Source organism: Microtus oregoni, unplaced genomic scaffold (assembly GCF_018167655.1).
Source record: "Microtus oregoni isolate MIOR12 unplaced genomic scaffold, Mior012 000018F_ref0000195, whole genome shotgun sequence".
NCBI lineage: Eukaryota > Metazoa > Chordata > Mammalia > Rodentia > Cricetidae > Microtus > Microtus oregoni.
The window spans coordinates 39,133,754-39,149,446 of NW_024543077.1; the positions used below are offsets into that span (position 1 = coordinate 39,133,754).

At 47.2% G+C, this 15,693-nt stretch overlaps 1 protein-coding gene across 9 annotated transcripts in view; it reads left to right on the forward strand.

The window, feature by feature from the left end:
* The window catches only part of LOC121458927 (SPATS2-like protein), a 156,872-nt gene that overhangs the window by 50,920 nt on the left and 90,259 nt on the right, over nt 1-15,693 (forward strand). The window contains exon 1 of one of the 9 annotated variants that reach the window (XM_041668338.1): nt 14,430-14,483. The exons of the other annotated variants lie outside the window; for them this stretch is intronic. The gene's annotated coding sequence lies outside the window, so the exon portion shown is untranslated. Of the gene's footprint in view, nt 1-14,429; nt 14,484-15,693 lie in introns of those variants that run through there. 9 annotated transcript variants of the gene reach the window in all.

Below are 15,693 nucleotides of genomic sequence, written 5' to 3' on the forward strand. Positions count from 1 at the left end.
CTCTTGGGACCACTCCACGTCATCTGTTTCCTCCTAAGCTTCAGCAGTCTGGACCAGTGGTCTCCAGGATGGAGCTCAAGAAAACCCCTGGGCTGCCACAATAACATAGCAGCATCTACTCTGACATTTTTCATATCTGTTCAATTTCTATTTGAATAGTTCTATAAAGTGTAGGACATATTCATGCCGAAATACATATTTGACATTTATAAATACCATGAACATAGTGGGCCCTCTATTCTGTAGGTTTAGCCAACTATGGATCAAAAATACCCAGAAAAAAAAAAGCCTTCTGAACTTGTATAGATTTTTTTCCCCCTGAGATCATTATTCTCTAAATAATACAATATAACATTTTTCTATATAGCATTTATATTGGATAGGTGGTATAGGTAATATAGATGATTTAATGTATACTAAAGATTGTGTATGTTATATTCACATACCACATCGACTTGAGTAGACATCGGTTTTGGTGTCCTGGGATGAATGTACTAAATGATTCTCTCTCTCTCTCTCTCTCTCTCTCTCTCTCTCTCTTCCCTCTCTCCTCTCTCTCTTCTCTCTTCTCTCTCTCTCTCTCTCTCTTTCTCTCTCATTACATGTGCAAACACTATAATTACTGGAGCTAATAATCAAAACCTGCAATGCCTCAATGTTAGAACAATTTCGTTGGCATTTCGGGAAGTCAGCAAACGCCCCCCCCCCCCCGACATCCATTAATGCTCTCATTCAGAGATTATCTGGTGATATCCTGCAGTGTGCTACACACTGTTGAGATGGAGAGGGCAGACAAGAGGAGACTAAACTGCCATCTTTGTGTCTGGCAGCTGCTTTACTGGAAGATGGCTACAGAGCTGGTGTCACTAAAATCCCTTCCCAGTGGGAGACAGGCAATGGCTATCCAAAGGTCCCAACAGGAAGCCAAGGGGTGATCCAAAGAGTCTTGAATGCTGCAAACTCAGCAAAGCCGGTGTGGAAAGTTTTGGAGTTGAGTATTGTTTGTGATATTGATCTGGTTGCTATAGTAAAAGACAAACAGCAGTGGCTTAAGAATAAGCAAGTCAGCCTCTCTAGTGTAATAGACTGAGCGTTCTGACAGGAGACTCTCCACGGTGAGGGGGCACAGGCTTGGTGTTTCATCAGTTTCTGCCCTCACTTCCTGGTTTCCATTTGAAGGTGTTGTCTCCCATCACTGTAGGGAAGGAGCTAAAGGAAGCAGGATGCACAGCCTCTGCTTCTAAAGGTGCCTAGACTCCTGCACACCACTGCCACTTCCGTCCCCTTGGCCAGAGTATGCTGCCTGCCCTGTGCAGTTGCAAGGGGACGGGAGACTATGGTCTTGACCTGAGCTATGCCTTCTACCTGTTGATAAGAAAACCCAATGCAGGGGAGAAGAAAAGCAAGAGGGCGAGGAAGCAGTCAAGGGGGCGCGGAGGGAAGAAGCCAGTGGAGGCATATCGCAAGCCAGGAAGCCCAGGTCTCTGCATAGAAGGCAAACACAGACATGAAAATCACAGTTCTTTCTGCCTCCAGCTTTGCTACACTGGACTGAGAAGCAGTTTTTGTCCCCGAGTTCAGCAAGGGGACCTGTAAACGGAGCAGAAGATGCCCTAGGATCTTAAGTGGGTAAAATGTCTTCCTGTGTAGTAAGAACGGGGTCTTGCTGCATTGTGAGACTCAGGTCTCTACACTTGATAACCTTTTTTCCTACAGAGAGAGAGAGAGAGAAAGCCCTGAGGAAATTACTTAGTCTACCTGCAGAGTGTCCGGGAGCAAGAGTGGAGATCTAAGTTCACTCCCCAGCCCCCATGTGACAACAAGACAGGGCAGTACATGTCTATAGTCCCAGAGATGGGGAGATGGAGACCAGTGGGATTCCTGGGACCAACCAGCCTAATTAGTGAGCCCCAGGTCCCAGCGAAAGATCCTGTCTCAAACCTAGAAAGGAAAAGTATCAATACAAGGGCAGCTGCAGAGATATAATACCTAGGTTGTCCCCCTGGCCCCCACATGTGTGTGTCCACGTACACACAGAGAGAGACATGTGCACACATTATAATCCCCACGGATAACTATTGCTATGGTACAGTTGAATAAAAGTACATTTTCCAGGTGACATTTTTATTCTAGGTCCTGTACAAAACCAAGGTCGCTTGCCTCGTGTGGGATTCCAGGCCACACTGGCCTCGCTGCCCCTCGGCCCAGATCCTCCTCTTGAGTCTAGGCTCCACATCGGCGAGAGGGATCGTAGAGTGGATTGGAAGCCTGTAATGGTCATAATTAGGCTTTCAGCGCTGGTGTGTGAAAAAGTTGTGCTGAAAAAAAAAATTGTACTTCTGCTGCAAACATCATATTGCAAATATGCATCTCTTTAGGAACGTCTGCTCCAGGAAAAGAACCCGAAAAAGACACTACTGCCGCTTACGGTGCTATAGAAGCTCCATCTGGGACTCGGTTTGTTTACTTGATTAGCCAAGCGCTCTTCCTTGTTAGCGGTCGTTCACATTCATCCTTCCCAATTATTACTCTGCTTTTCATCTCATCCTGACAAGACAAACCTGCATTTTGACAGCCTGGCTGATTTTTTTTTTTTTTTTATCTATTTAAGCTGCTAGCAGCAAAATCTGATTTTTTTTACCCCTTCCTTTCATTATTGGGAAAAGCCATAAAACCAGAATGGAATTAGAACATGGATATCTATGATTTTTAGCGAGGCACAAAAAGTAAATCTATAACTCCACCTACATAGTAGGTTAGTTTCAGTATCTAAGAGATGTTGGAAGTTACGCAGACAGGACATGAGATGTGACGGTGGACGAAAGACGGAGGCTCAGGCTAAGGACAGTAGGCAGGTGGCATCTGGAACCCAGGAAAGCCAGGGAGTCCGTCCCTCAGAGCTTTCGGGAAGGAACTGTGCACTGCTGGCCCTTCCAACTCAGAGATGTTTTGCACCAAGTTCATTTTGATCTGTGGCAGCATCCTGAAGAAGTGTGTGTTCTCAGTTTCCTGTCGTCCTGCTCTGTGCAACTAGAACAGCCCATGTCACCCCTTTCTTGGGAGCTCTAAACAGAGTAGCTCATGGGAATACTGGCTGAGGAGACTCAATATTCTGACCTGCACTTTCTGAACGTGGGCGCACTTAGCCGTGTTCCAGTTGCTGCTTGCCTAGGCGCTGTAGTCGGCTCCTGTACTGGCCTTGACCCTTTGAAGGGACTCTGCAGATCTCCAGACAGATTCATCAACATCCATTAATGTTCTAATTCAGCTCTCGGAACACATTTTTCTGGAGCGTTCCTTCGGATGGCTTCCGTGTACTTCTGTAGATACTTTCTCAAAGCAATTCTCTCTCTGTGCTCCTCTTCCATTCACAGAAGCTGTTGGACTGTGTGGGGAGGTGGAGGGGTGTTCCCAGCAGAGGTGTGAAGTGCCAGCCTCTAAGATCTCAGGGAAGGGAGGGGAGTTCCCAGGGGAGGCTGCCCTGCCAGAGCAGTGCATCCTGAGTCAGGACCTGGCTGGCCAGGCCTTCCTTCCTTCCTTCCTTCCTTCCTTCCTTCCTTCCTTCCTTCCCTTTTTCTTCTTTCTTTATCTCGTCCCTTCTTTCCTTTCTTTTTTTATCTCTTTCCTTTCTTCTTTCCTTCCTTCCTTTTCTTTCTTCCTTCCTTCCTTCCTTCCTCTCTCCTTGCCTCTCCCTTCCTCCCTCCCCCTCTCTTCCTCCCTCCCTCCCTCCCTTTCTCCCTTTCTCCCTCCCTCCCTCCCTCCCTCCCTCCCTTCCTTCCTTCCCTTTTTCTTCTTTCTTTATCTCTTTCCTTTCTTCTTTCCTTCCTTCCTCCCTCTCTCCTTGCCTCTCCCTTCCTCCCTCCCTCTCTTTCTCCCTTCCTTCCTCCCTCCCTCCCTCCCTCTCTCCTTCCCTCCCTCCCTCCCTTCCTTCCTTCCTTCCTTTCTGCCTTCCTCCCTCTCTCCTTCCCTCCCTTCCTTCCTTCCTTCCTTCCTTCCTTCCTTCCTGTCTTTTAACTAATGAGAAATTTTTGTGAGTGTGTGTGGACACAGAAAAACCTCTGAAAAAGAGACTTCATGGCTTCACATTGGTTGACTCCCCTTGGGTCAGTGGCATCTTTGGAGCAGGACCTGGGGCAAATAAACTGAAGGTCACAGTACAGCCTCCCCTCTGCCAGGTCAGATTTATATAACTTTGTGTGCCAGGAAAAGAAGCCAGCCAGCACAATGGGCTTTCAAGCCTTAACACCCGAGTGTTAATAATACTATGTGAGTTTACGTGGGACATTCAAATCATTGTAAATCGTTAGATAGGGCTGCCCTTATCCACAGCCAATGAACAAGGGCTCATGACAGGTGGTAACAGCACAGGCCTGGCTGGAACAGCAGAACTGTGTGGGACTTGCTGCTGGCCAACTGCCTATGTGCCACCTCTCACTTCAAAGCCGAGTGTGGGAAAGTCCTCCATACCCTGGACTCTCTGAGCTCAGAAATGACCAGACTGTTCAACGAAGGGCAAACCTAGTCACAGCATGGGTGCTGGAGCAAACAGAAGTTTGTTTTCTTCTCACAGGGGGCCTTTCTGGGTGTCATCATATCCCACTTACCCGCAAAGTTGAAGCCCAGCCCGGCTTAGATCTAACACACAGTAGGAAGCTCTTCTTGGTCTCCTAGGCCTGGCTCTCTCTCCACTCAGAAAACACGGCGCTTCCCCCACGATAGCTTCCCCCAGGGGACCCTGTGCCCCGCCTGGTCGTCCTCGCAGGGATCCTTCAAGGTCTCCACTGCTTTCATCTGCCTTCATCTGGTTCTCAGCACAGGGTTACCTACGGGGGAGATGGTCAGTGAACTCTCCCCGAATGAGGAAATCAAAACCAGAAGACTCCACTCTGTCCGCTTCCCGCCGCTCTTACTGTGTGACTTTTAACAGGTCTCTTAAGTGACTTTTAACAGGTCTCTTAAATGTGACGCTGGGGGCAGGAGTCCAAGTTCAGGGAGGACAGAGAGTTCTTTTAAGGAAATACGGACACGCTGATGCAGCTCTTTACCTGTCCTGTCCTCGCAAATCAAAGTCCATAGCTCGCAAACCGTAAGTTGGGAGCGTTGCTGGGAGTTTCGTTTTTCCAGCATGAATTGGTTCTGAAAGAATGAAATTCCACCCCCTCATGCATATTAACAGTCAACAGATCCACACCTATTTATGTTTGTAATTCTGTCCTTGACCCAAGACTTTCTTTCCTACAAGATTCTCTCTACATTTCTAACAGGACGCCGCTGACCAAAGCGGTGTGTTCCGCTACATCCACTTTTGATAGGCACGTTCATCTTTTTCTCCCCCTATCCACAGGAGCTTTCTCCGTACTAAGATTTATCAGGTGATGATAATTCAATGAACTAGTATATAAGAGCGGTGTCAGATCAAAATTACCTGCCAATATTGGCCATCCGTGAACCTGCGTTGGCAATACACATAATTATCAGTGTGAAACAGTTGCTATGGAGACAGAAGGAAGAGGGCTTCCCATCCGCTTGACAGGAGTGAACACATGAGTGTCGGCTGTATGTAAATAATCACAACCGCTCACACATGGTGTCTGTGTCAATCCGAAAGACTGGACTTGAGTCTCACAGTTTAGAGGGCGTTTCCTGCAGTGTCCTACGATGCTACCCTAGGCGCCAGAATCTTAGCATGCTGTAGGCACTTCTCGCTAGTCAATTAAACATGCTTAGCCTTTCATTAACACCGTACATGCTAAAGAGGTAATTGGCTAAGAATTCTTAAGGGGTGTGATTAATTTGTCTTAATTTTGCCCTGTGTTCACCGTCAACTGTGACAAATTCAAGACTCAAAAGTAAGCTGAAATTAATTTTTAATCTTCCTGCAAAGCCTTCCGTCTTTGAAACACGGCGTCACTACACTGTGCAGGCTGGCCTTCGCTGACATACCAAGCTACCTTGTTGCGAAATATCAATATTCTTGAAATGATAATATTGGAATACAAAACTTTAGTGCCCTAACTAAGTTCACTACAGATAAAATTTAGTTTATATTTAATGTAATTATCACTACAAGTAATATTTAGTTTATATTTAGTTTATATTGAATGTTTTGTTGCTCCGTGCAGAATCTGTCGTCTCAACCATTAGTCTAATGAGAAGTGACTTGGAGGGGGGGGTCCCCTTCCCCATGACTTCATGATCAGCCGCTTACTTAGCGGCAGTCACTAACGCTCTCTGACTTGCCGAGTCAGCAAAGCCGCATCCGGGTCAGGTGGTTGTGACCTCGTGCGGACAGTGTGCACATTCTGCTAAACAGCACACCGAGAAAGCAGGAAAGACAAATGGATTTATTGTCTTTCTGCAAACAAGTTATCCTGCAATCAGATCACAGCCAATAAAACGTGATTTGATGACTCAGGTAGTTGGTAGAGAAACCTTGACAGAAATCTATATTTTTCCAGGAGGATGGGAGCATGGTTTACATCTTTCTCTCGTGATACAAAGAGACTGTGATGCTGTGGGAAGCAGCTTTTGCTTTAGGTTCTACGTAAATTACTGAAAATGGTCTGAGGAAATTAAGAAAGCAGTTTCATATACATGCATCCCCGATGAGGATTCCTTTCTCTCTCTCTCTCTTTTTTTCTTTTCTTATTTTGTTTTTTTATTTTTATTTTGAGACTAGGTCTCCTGTAGCTCAGGCTTGCGTTGACCTCTGTACGTAATTGAAGATACCCCAAAATCTTGATGATCTTGTCTCACTCGAGGGCTGGATACCCTGGGTGAGCAATGCCTGCCTGCTACCTAACTCCTGTGTTTATTCCACACATGGAAATATGAAATTAAAGCTCAACTCCTGAAAGGTAATTGTCCCATGGGTGATCCACAGAATGATACTGCAAATTTAGCTACATTGTTTCAAAATATTACTTATTTTAATTATTCAAGTAAATGCTTTCGAATTGATGGGGGTCATGAGGGTTGTGAACTATGAATATTGTTACTAGTACTAGTTACTTAGTTGGACATTTGAAATAATGTAACAACGTTATTGTCATTTTGAAAGCATTGAGAAACACGGATTCCACTAATTTCCCTTGAAATACGAGGTCAGTTCATGGTAGAGTTTGTAACGGGCCCAGGAAGAAGGCACTGGACAAGCACACAGGTTTGTTTCCAAGCACCAGTGCCTCATGACTGCCTTTTAGACGGCCTGAGAGGTGAGGGCACGGAAGCCGAGAGACACGGACTTCCTGAAGTAAAAAGGAAGGAGACATCATCATGCCCAGAACAGCTTTTCATACTTAGTAAACACTCCATAATTTTGAGTGAATAAATGAACTTTAGACTGTTCAGCCTGATCAAGCCCAGGATAATTTACTTTTTGATATAGCACACAAAAATGACACGGGGGTAATAAGTCAGAGTGATGAAAGACTTAAGCTACTTGGACACCAACTGCAAGTCTTATTCATGTCTAGATGAAAACAGGGTCCCAGATACCAATTTGCCTCTCTGACATTTCCATCTCTAGAAGAGTAAAAGAGATGAAGGGAACGGCTATTTGGATCTAATTTTAACCAAGGGGAGATTGGTTGGTGAAAGAGGAAGTTTTTATCCATCTATTTAATAAAAAGTATTGGGTATCTGGCAGTCAGCTTAGCTTGTGGCGTTTGTGATAGCCGTGAAGCAAATGATAGATACAGCCCGGGGCACTGCATATTCCAGATATTTCAGTCAAGTGGGAAGACGGACTGGTAGAGCCCGAGACTCTAAAAAGAGAAGGACCTGTGCCCTGAAAGTCCAGAGCTGTGCAGCACACAGTCGCCTTACAACTCTTCTCTTCGCTGTGAAACCTGAAGCTCCCAATGGCAACGCTGCGTCCATCACCGGTTTGTGGCGTCCTTGCCAACGCAACAGAACGCGGAACGTAAAGCCGGAAGCACATCAAGGTCGTTTTCCCAACTCCAGGAGTTCGAGATGGGAGGCGTATGAACTAAAGAGTAGCAGCAGATTGACCCCCAGCTAGAACCACGGAACCAAACCTAGAGCTTGGGCGTGGCCGCAGAGGATGGACCTCTTTTTGTCAGCAACGCCAATGGTGGACTTGGGAGAAACAATAGCAGAAACAGACATGGGTGAACTCGGTCACTAGCGTCCTCTGTGCTCTCCCCCTTTGTCCTCACACCAGCTCTCTGCAGATGCTGGTGTTTGTCCTCACTTCCTAATGAAGTCGATCAGAGCTGCTAACGTCCTCAAGGTTACACAGCTTCTCAGGGACACAGCTGATTCAAGCCCGATGTGAGTGACTTAAATGATACCCTTCGGTTTCGGAATGGCCAGGGTGAGATGAACGGCCCTAGTGGAAAGTTACAGATCTGCTCCTCAAAAGTACCCCAATAGACTTGAGAAGTACATCGAATGGATTTGAGCCAAATGTAAACTCATGCACTTAAGTTACCAACAATACCAACTGCGAAAGGAAACTCTCCATGCCAGGAGCAGGTCCTGGAGATTTGGGGCTGTGGGCTTATTATGGCCAGAGTATAGAGTGATGTGGTTGTCGACAAAACTGATTTTAAGCTACATTTTACTTTCCAAATAATATATTTTAATTAATTCTTTGGGACCTTCGTACAGCATACCTCGGCCAGTTCTTCCCTACCCCCCTCCCCCGCTTTGTGTCCTCTTTTTAAAAAAGGTTTCTCATTATTATTTCTTTCTTTTTTAAAAGAAGATGCAATCTTGAGCAGGTTTCCTGGTCCTGTAGTTCTTAGAGTCTTTCTGCCCCATGATCTGCAACACTGTTTCCCGAGCCTTCAGTGTAGGGTTGTGTTGTAAATGTCAACCAAGTCAGGAATGAGAATGTTCTCGGTGCCTCATGGGAAGTGACAGGTAAGGACTGAGAGCCATTGCAGAAGGGATGGCTGCTGCCCTCCCTGGGATCCTGTGTAGCGCACCAAGCCCATCTGCGCTCTATGCACTACCATACAGTTCGTGAATCAGGCAAGGGGCTGGAGATTGAAACACACAAAGACACAGGGACAGACAAAGAGATGAGGACACGGGTCATCCTTGAAACAGGAATGCCCCAGGAATGCCCCTCTGATTGTGTCCAGGGACAGCTTATATAGAGATAGCCACGCCCCAGCCAAACCCACCGGAAATCACTCCCCTGCCATCAGGAACTCCTGAAGGTCTCGTGTTCAGCGCAGCTGCAAGCTATCTCAGAGCAGAGGAAAACAAGTTGTTTACAAAAATTCAGGATCTGGGGGTTCACAGCTCCCAACAATCCTGGAGTCACTCTCCTCCCCCTCTTCTTTATGCACTGCCAGTGAGCACCAGTGGCCAGCCAGCCCCTTACCAGCACACTCAGTGACAGCCCAGGGCAGCTTTTCTTGCCCTTGAAGACACTGGATACACCAGGAAGGAAGGAGAAAGAGCATATGAGATTGCAGGTCAAGGAAAGCTGAGAGAGAATGGGACCAAACTGGTGGGGGGCGGGGGAGCGGTTGGTTCACAATGATCTGTCCTCACTGAGAAGTGGGAAACAAAATTTAATATATCAAGAAAGCATCATTCTTTCCACGGGAAAACTGTCTTTAGCTCTTTGGCTTAAAAAAAAAAAGAACATTTAATTTGTGACCATAATGCTTGTGAATACTAAGATACCTCAATTGCAATGAACCTCCTAGACCCTTATTGGACAGTTACCCCAACGGACACTGCATTAGGCCCATGGAACGGTCACCGGCATGAGAGTGACTCAAGCTTACCACTAGCTTTGTTGAAGACGGGTTCCCGGACCTGGCCTTAGCATTTAAGCCTTAGTTCCCACCAATAAAATGGAGTTAATAATGCCTGCCCTGTGGCACGCTCTAAGGATGTAGTGGAATAGTAACGACCACCTGCGGTGCTCGAGGAAGGGTTGTTTGATTTGTCCGGTGTTTATCCCCGGCACAAAGGACAGTCTGGATAAAGAGTAGGTGCTTGTTGGTGTTCAGTGAATGAGCACATGAATGAATGGATGGATGAATGAATGAATTGATTGATAATGATCGCTGTTGTGAAGGCTGACAGACCTGTCAGACATGAGAGCAAATGAGTGTGATTGAGAGGTTTGACGGGGTCTGTCAGAGCCAAATTCTGTGTTTTCTCCCCCATGCCACATGACCTCCGGATCTTCCAAAGGCCAAGTCTTCGTAGTCTTATCTTGGTCCCTACTCTGCTCTCCGTGGTGAGCTTAAAATGGCCTCACTCTAGCGAAGCATGTATCTCTGAAAGCTTGAAGTGAAATTGGAACCCAATGACTGGTAGTCACTCACAAATAGAGGGCAACCTAGATTGCGTCTCAGTCATTCCCATCTCGGATACGTTGGGGTTCGCGTGAGAGAAAGATTTAGCAAAACACAGACATTCTTTCGGCAGCTGGTTACCTCTTGGTCAAGCTTGACTGTGGTAAATTACATATGTGCGGTTGGTCAGCTCCTCACTGTGCAAATCCAGGTTCAAATAAAACCAGACAACACCTTCGGTACGTCTCCTGTTGCTCTCCCCGAGGCATGTACATGGCTATAAAACTTTCCTTTGGGGGTCCATAATATTAGATGAAAGCACACGACATTCATAAACCGGGAGGACAAAAACTCAGGGTGCATCAGATTGAAATCGCCAATAAAAGTATCGAGTTTTCAGCTCGGCGTTTGAAGATGACAGAGGAAACAACAAGATCTGGATTCAGAGCGCTGTGACCAGAAGTGAGAGGAATAAGGCTGAATTGAGTGGAAGGAGAAGCCATCTCTATTTGCTGCAAGAGAAAACGGAACAGGGGATTTACTTAGTCACACGCGTGTAGTCTGAGTGTGTAGCTGAAGCCCCGCCAGCCAACACCTTGCGTGTGGCCTTCTTGTCTTCTAATTGCTTGCTCCGTGATAATCTTATCTCCGGGCACAAGCCAACCTTGAAGCTGGAACTGCGTCGCAATTAAGGAAACTCGGGCATCTCATAGAGGCATGCAGGAGATCACCAATAAATATTTATCAGTTGACATCTGGACGCTAAGAAGATAGGTTTTCTTTCTGGTTTAACCTGGGACTCCTATCTACCGTTGCTGGTACTCCCTCGGGGAACTACAAAGGGTACCTTCTCCCTGAAGCCCTTCTGGCCAGAGTCAGCTAAATTAAAGTCATCTCTCCGCCATCCCCTAGAAAGCGTCTTTTCAGACTGATTTGTTTCGTATTTGGTTATATTCCAGTTTGTCGTAGTTATGACATCTGAATGCCACACAGCACACATCCTCATCCGGAAAGGAGTTGCAGCTTGTGTAGGGGCACAGCAGCCAACAGCATCCCCACAGGGTCCAACTTGCAGGAGAGGCATGCCGGGCATGTTTCACGCAGCTGAAGAAATTCTTAAAGCCACCCTTGACTGCTTGTCCCTGTAAATCTGCCAAGAATGGGTACAAATGGAACCGAGATTGAAAGATGGATCTATTTCATCAAACACGTGGCCAAACCTAATAGATGTACACCTCAGAATTGCTTGAAGGTAGACTGTGTAACTAGCTGAAAGTCTTCCAACGGGAAATAATATATGGTCTTGTATTTGTTTGAGAGACCTGTTAAATATTTGATGTGCTGTACAAAAAAAACCAGTTTTGATGCATTCAATCTTTAGAAAAATGCTTTGGGGAGGGTGAAATTACCTATGGCTGAGGCTCTTAGCCTCTCACAAGCATTCCCAGTGTGAGCTGAGCTACAGGGCAGGCCCAAGCTCCCAACAAAGACAAGAGAACGTGACTGTCAGCTTTCAGACCTCTGGTCCTCTGAAGGATGAGGGAAATAAGGCAGGCAGAGAAGAAACCTGTTTCTAAGATCCCAGAGGGGGTGCAGAGGCGTCAAGAGCAGCAAACCTTCAGAGTTGGGGGGGGGGGTTACGTTGAGCATGTAATTGCAATGTTAGTGGCTGAATGTGTTTGCACTGTTTGGGTGGAAGGGACTTACGCTCCTAACATTCTAAGGAGTGGATACATTGTAATCTTTCTCAAGCAGAAATATAAACTTTAGTGGAGAGGAACCCGAACTTAATGAGTAGCTTGTTATTTTGACTACAGAGCTCTATGTAAGGGAAGAAAGTATTAGGAGGCTGTTAAGGGCCACAGTGGGAGCCAGTAAAGGGAAACGTGAGAGGCAGTGAGCGGTTCCCAGTACACCTTGACACTCCGAATGGCGAGGAGGTGATGTCGTGTTGATGGTGTGGTGGGGATGGAAAGGGCACCTGTGGTGTGGCTGGTACCACATGTTGATGCTACGGTTCCTGTTCAGAAAGAGTCAGAAACTGGGAAGTAAATGGAAAACTCAGGTGCTCTGCAAAAAGGAAGGAATGGTGGGAGAGGGTTTTTCCTCTTTCCCACATCTTTTTGTAGCTAATTCGACCTGTGCATTGTGGTCGATACTCTTGCTAAGAGACAGGTGAGCAGAATCTGTAAGACGTAGTCTTCTTAAGAGGAATTCATTCAACCTATTTCTGCCTTATGTGTGAATCGCTTTATTATTTACTAATTTCCCATTAAGCCATAACTCAGGTGACAGACTTATTTCTAGTACTGTTAGAAACGGGAAGACATTTTGTTAAGATTTTAACCACAGTTTCTTGAATCTTGAGCCTTCAGAAGGGATCAAAATGAGCTTTTATTATCTGGGTAGTAGAGAGACAGCCAGATCCCGTGCATTCTTGTGTCCACCTTGATGCAATGACTTGACATCAGAGGAGTTAGTGATTTCCAGGTGGCTCCCTCCTTAGCTCGCCGTCTTTGCTCGGACTTTGCTCTGTCTACTTAACTGTTTGCTGTTCTCTAAAGATAGAGCCTTAAAGGAGAGCTAGGTCACGAAAGTGATGTTGACACCTGGTAGCCATGAAAGCAAAACACACAACAGGTGTGGTATTTGGCAAGAGGGATCACTGTAGTGAACTTGCTCCGGCCAGTGCTGGGCTTTTAAAACGCTGGGAATATAGACATTCACGGCCTACAAGCATGGGGCAATCACCCCTTGCCTGGGACGACCAGCTCCTCTCTGGTATTGCCCTCCTGGGTCCTGAATCAGGCAGCAGCCTCGGTGGGAGGAGGGGAGGGTGGAGCTGCACAAGGGGCACCTGCAGCCAGAAGGCTGAGCTTTGAGGGTTAGCGCCATCCTCGGCTTAGTGCATGAGCCTTGGGTTCTCATCTGTATGAAGAGGATGGCAGGAAATGGGGCTCGTGGGCCTCAGAATCTATTTATATTCTTTTGTAGTATTTTTATGAGACTTGCTGTGTGTCAGGCACTCTTGTCATCACTTTACAAATATGAAATTCATTCCAGTTGCTTTTACCTCCCAGTGGGGTATCTACCGTTATTATCATCTCCGCCATGCTGATGAGAGAACGGATGCTCAGGGCATCGGCTGACCTGCTCACCTCCCGAATCAGTCAGAGGCAGAGCTGGATTTGAGCCGTGATGGAGCATCATTGCACGTTTGTATCGTAAGGCTCTGGCGAGCAGGAAAGAGGCGTGGCTCCTCTAGGGAGTGACAGCAAAGACCCTCGGGTCGGGAGACTTCCTGGGCCCACTGCTTGTGTGTGGGTAACTGAGTGGGCGTTTAATGCTGAGGTCAGGTGAGGCCAATCGAAAAGACAGAGTCCAGGGTTGGGTGACACATTTTAATTGTCTAAAAAAAAAATTAAACTGGCAAATAGTTAACATAAATAGATCAGACCGATTTGTCGGTAGAAATGGGTTTGAGAAGTAACAAGCCCTTCCACACTCTGCCTCCAAATGGTCACCCCACTCTCCTTCCACGAGGCTGTCGCCCGTGCAAACTGGATAGCCACCTCCTTTTGGTAGGACTCTGCCCGACTGCATGTTATCGTGGAATGCTAAGTTAGCTAACAGATGTTTCCACTTGGGTCTGGAGCCAGATACAGGGTTTAGAAATAATGATTGCTTCTGGGTCCAGTGCCGGAACTGTTGGCTCATTGTTGACCGGCCGGCCCTGGAGAAACTCTTAGCAGACAGTCATACTCAGAACTGCCCTTTGGAACGATGGCTGCCGCCCCAGCCCGTGCGGCTTCCCAGCCTCTGCACAGCCAGGTAAAGGCTGCGGGTGCATCTCTATGGATCCGCTTCCCTCGGGGTAAGAAGAAGAAAGCTGGGTGTTTGCTAGCGTGGGCATGAAGACACAGACACTGGGCACCTCCTTTCGGTCCAGGAGGCCCTCTCAATCCTGGGTGGCAGCGGCCACCAGCACACTGTGGATTGATTACTCAGCCACACCCCAGATCCTGCCACTACTCCGGTTCCTGGATCTGCTTGCGTCACAGTTGCAGACAGTAAACGAAAGTTGATAAAGGTGGCCCGTGGGGGAACAGAATTGGCCATTTGGCGCCTAAGGAAGCCAGTAGCTGGAACGAGGCCCGGACAGCCCAAAGCCAAGCACCAAGGCAGCTGGAGAGTGTGAGTCACGGTCGGATGGTTGGGACAACTTAGGAAGGACGGGGTGGATGGGGAAAGGAGGGCAGGACCAGGGGGCACTGCTTGGTTCTGAGAGTCAAACTCCTCGATTGTGCCCACTCACAGTGAGTTTGGGATGAACCTCTGCTGCTATGAGAAACGCGTTAGAGATTTAGTAAGAAAATTTCTGACTTCGTGAGCAAGGACTCTAGTGCCTTGGTTGGCCTAGAGATTGTGAAGCTGGAATGTGCTCTGAATAGCCAGTGGTTCCTGGACTGGGAGTTTGCTCGGTGGTAACTGAGCCAGCCTTCCTGAATTAGTTGTGTTCCTGTAGGTTTGTTCGCTGGCTTTCCTGAGGGCCCTCTTTACCGGTCCAGAATTCTGTTTCCTTTGGGGGAAGCCATACCATCTTCTGGAAAAGACACTGTGACAATTAAAATCACCCAGCCCTGCCAGCTCCACCACCAACAAACGGCAAGCCTGTGGCAGGAATCTGGTGGAGCTCTCCCATTGGTGCAGACCACATCCCATCCCACAGCCGTTCCTTGCAGAATCTTGATCCTATGGCTTCCGAGGCTCCAGAGTCTTTTCCCACTTTCACGTCCGGGCCTTGTGTGGACACACGTGTTTTTATCGCTGATCTGTGAGCTCTTTGCAGGAGAGCTTTGGAACCAGAGATTCAAGTTCCTATTTTAACTCAGCTGCTTGCTGGTTGTGGGACTTGTGTGTGTGCCTTGTGCGTGTGCCTTGTGTGCGTGCCTTGTGCGTGTGCCTTGTGTGTGTGCCTTGTGCGTGTGCCTTGTGTGTGTGCCTTGGGTGTGTGCCTTGTGTGTGTGCTTTGTGCGTGTGCCTTGTGCATGTGCCTTGTGTGTGTGCCTTGGGTGTGTGCCTTGCCCCTCTGTACTGATAGCTCATTTTCTGCAAGAGACGGTTGACAAGAACCCAGTTTCGTCTAGCGTAAGGCCGACTGTGAGGCTATAATGAATGAATACCTGGAAATGCGTGGAAAGTTCTTAGAGAAGCCCTGGGTACAATGTAAAAAGTCACTGAGGGCTGTGGTCAACTATTCCCAGCATTCTCCGTGGACCTGGAACAGTTGGTATTAAATGTTCAGAGAATAAAGGACAACTTGGTCCTTGCAGAGGGGATCACCTCCAGGGAGCTAGAGATGGAGGGGAGGAGAACACACTGTTTCTCTCTTAGCCTTTGAAGA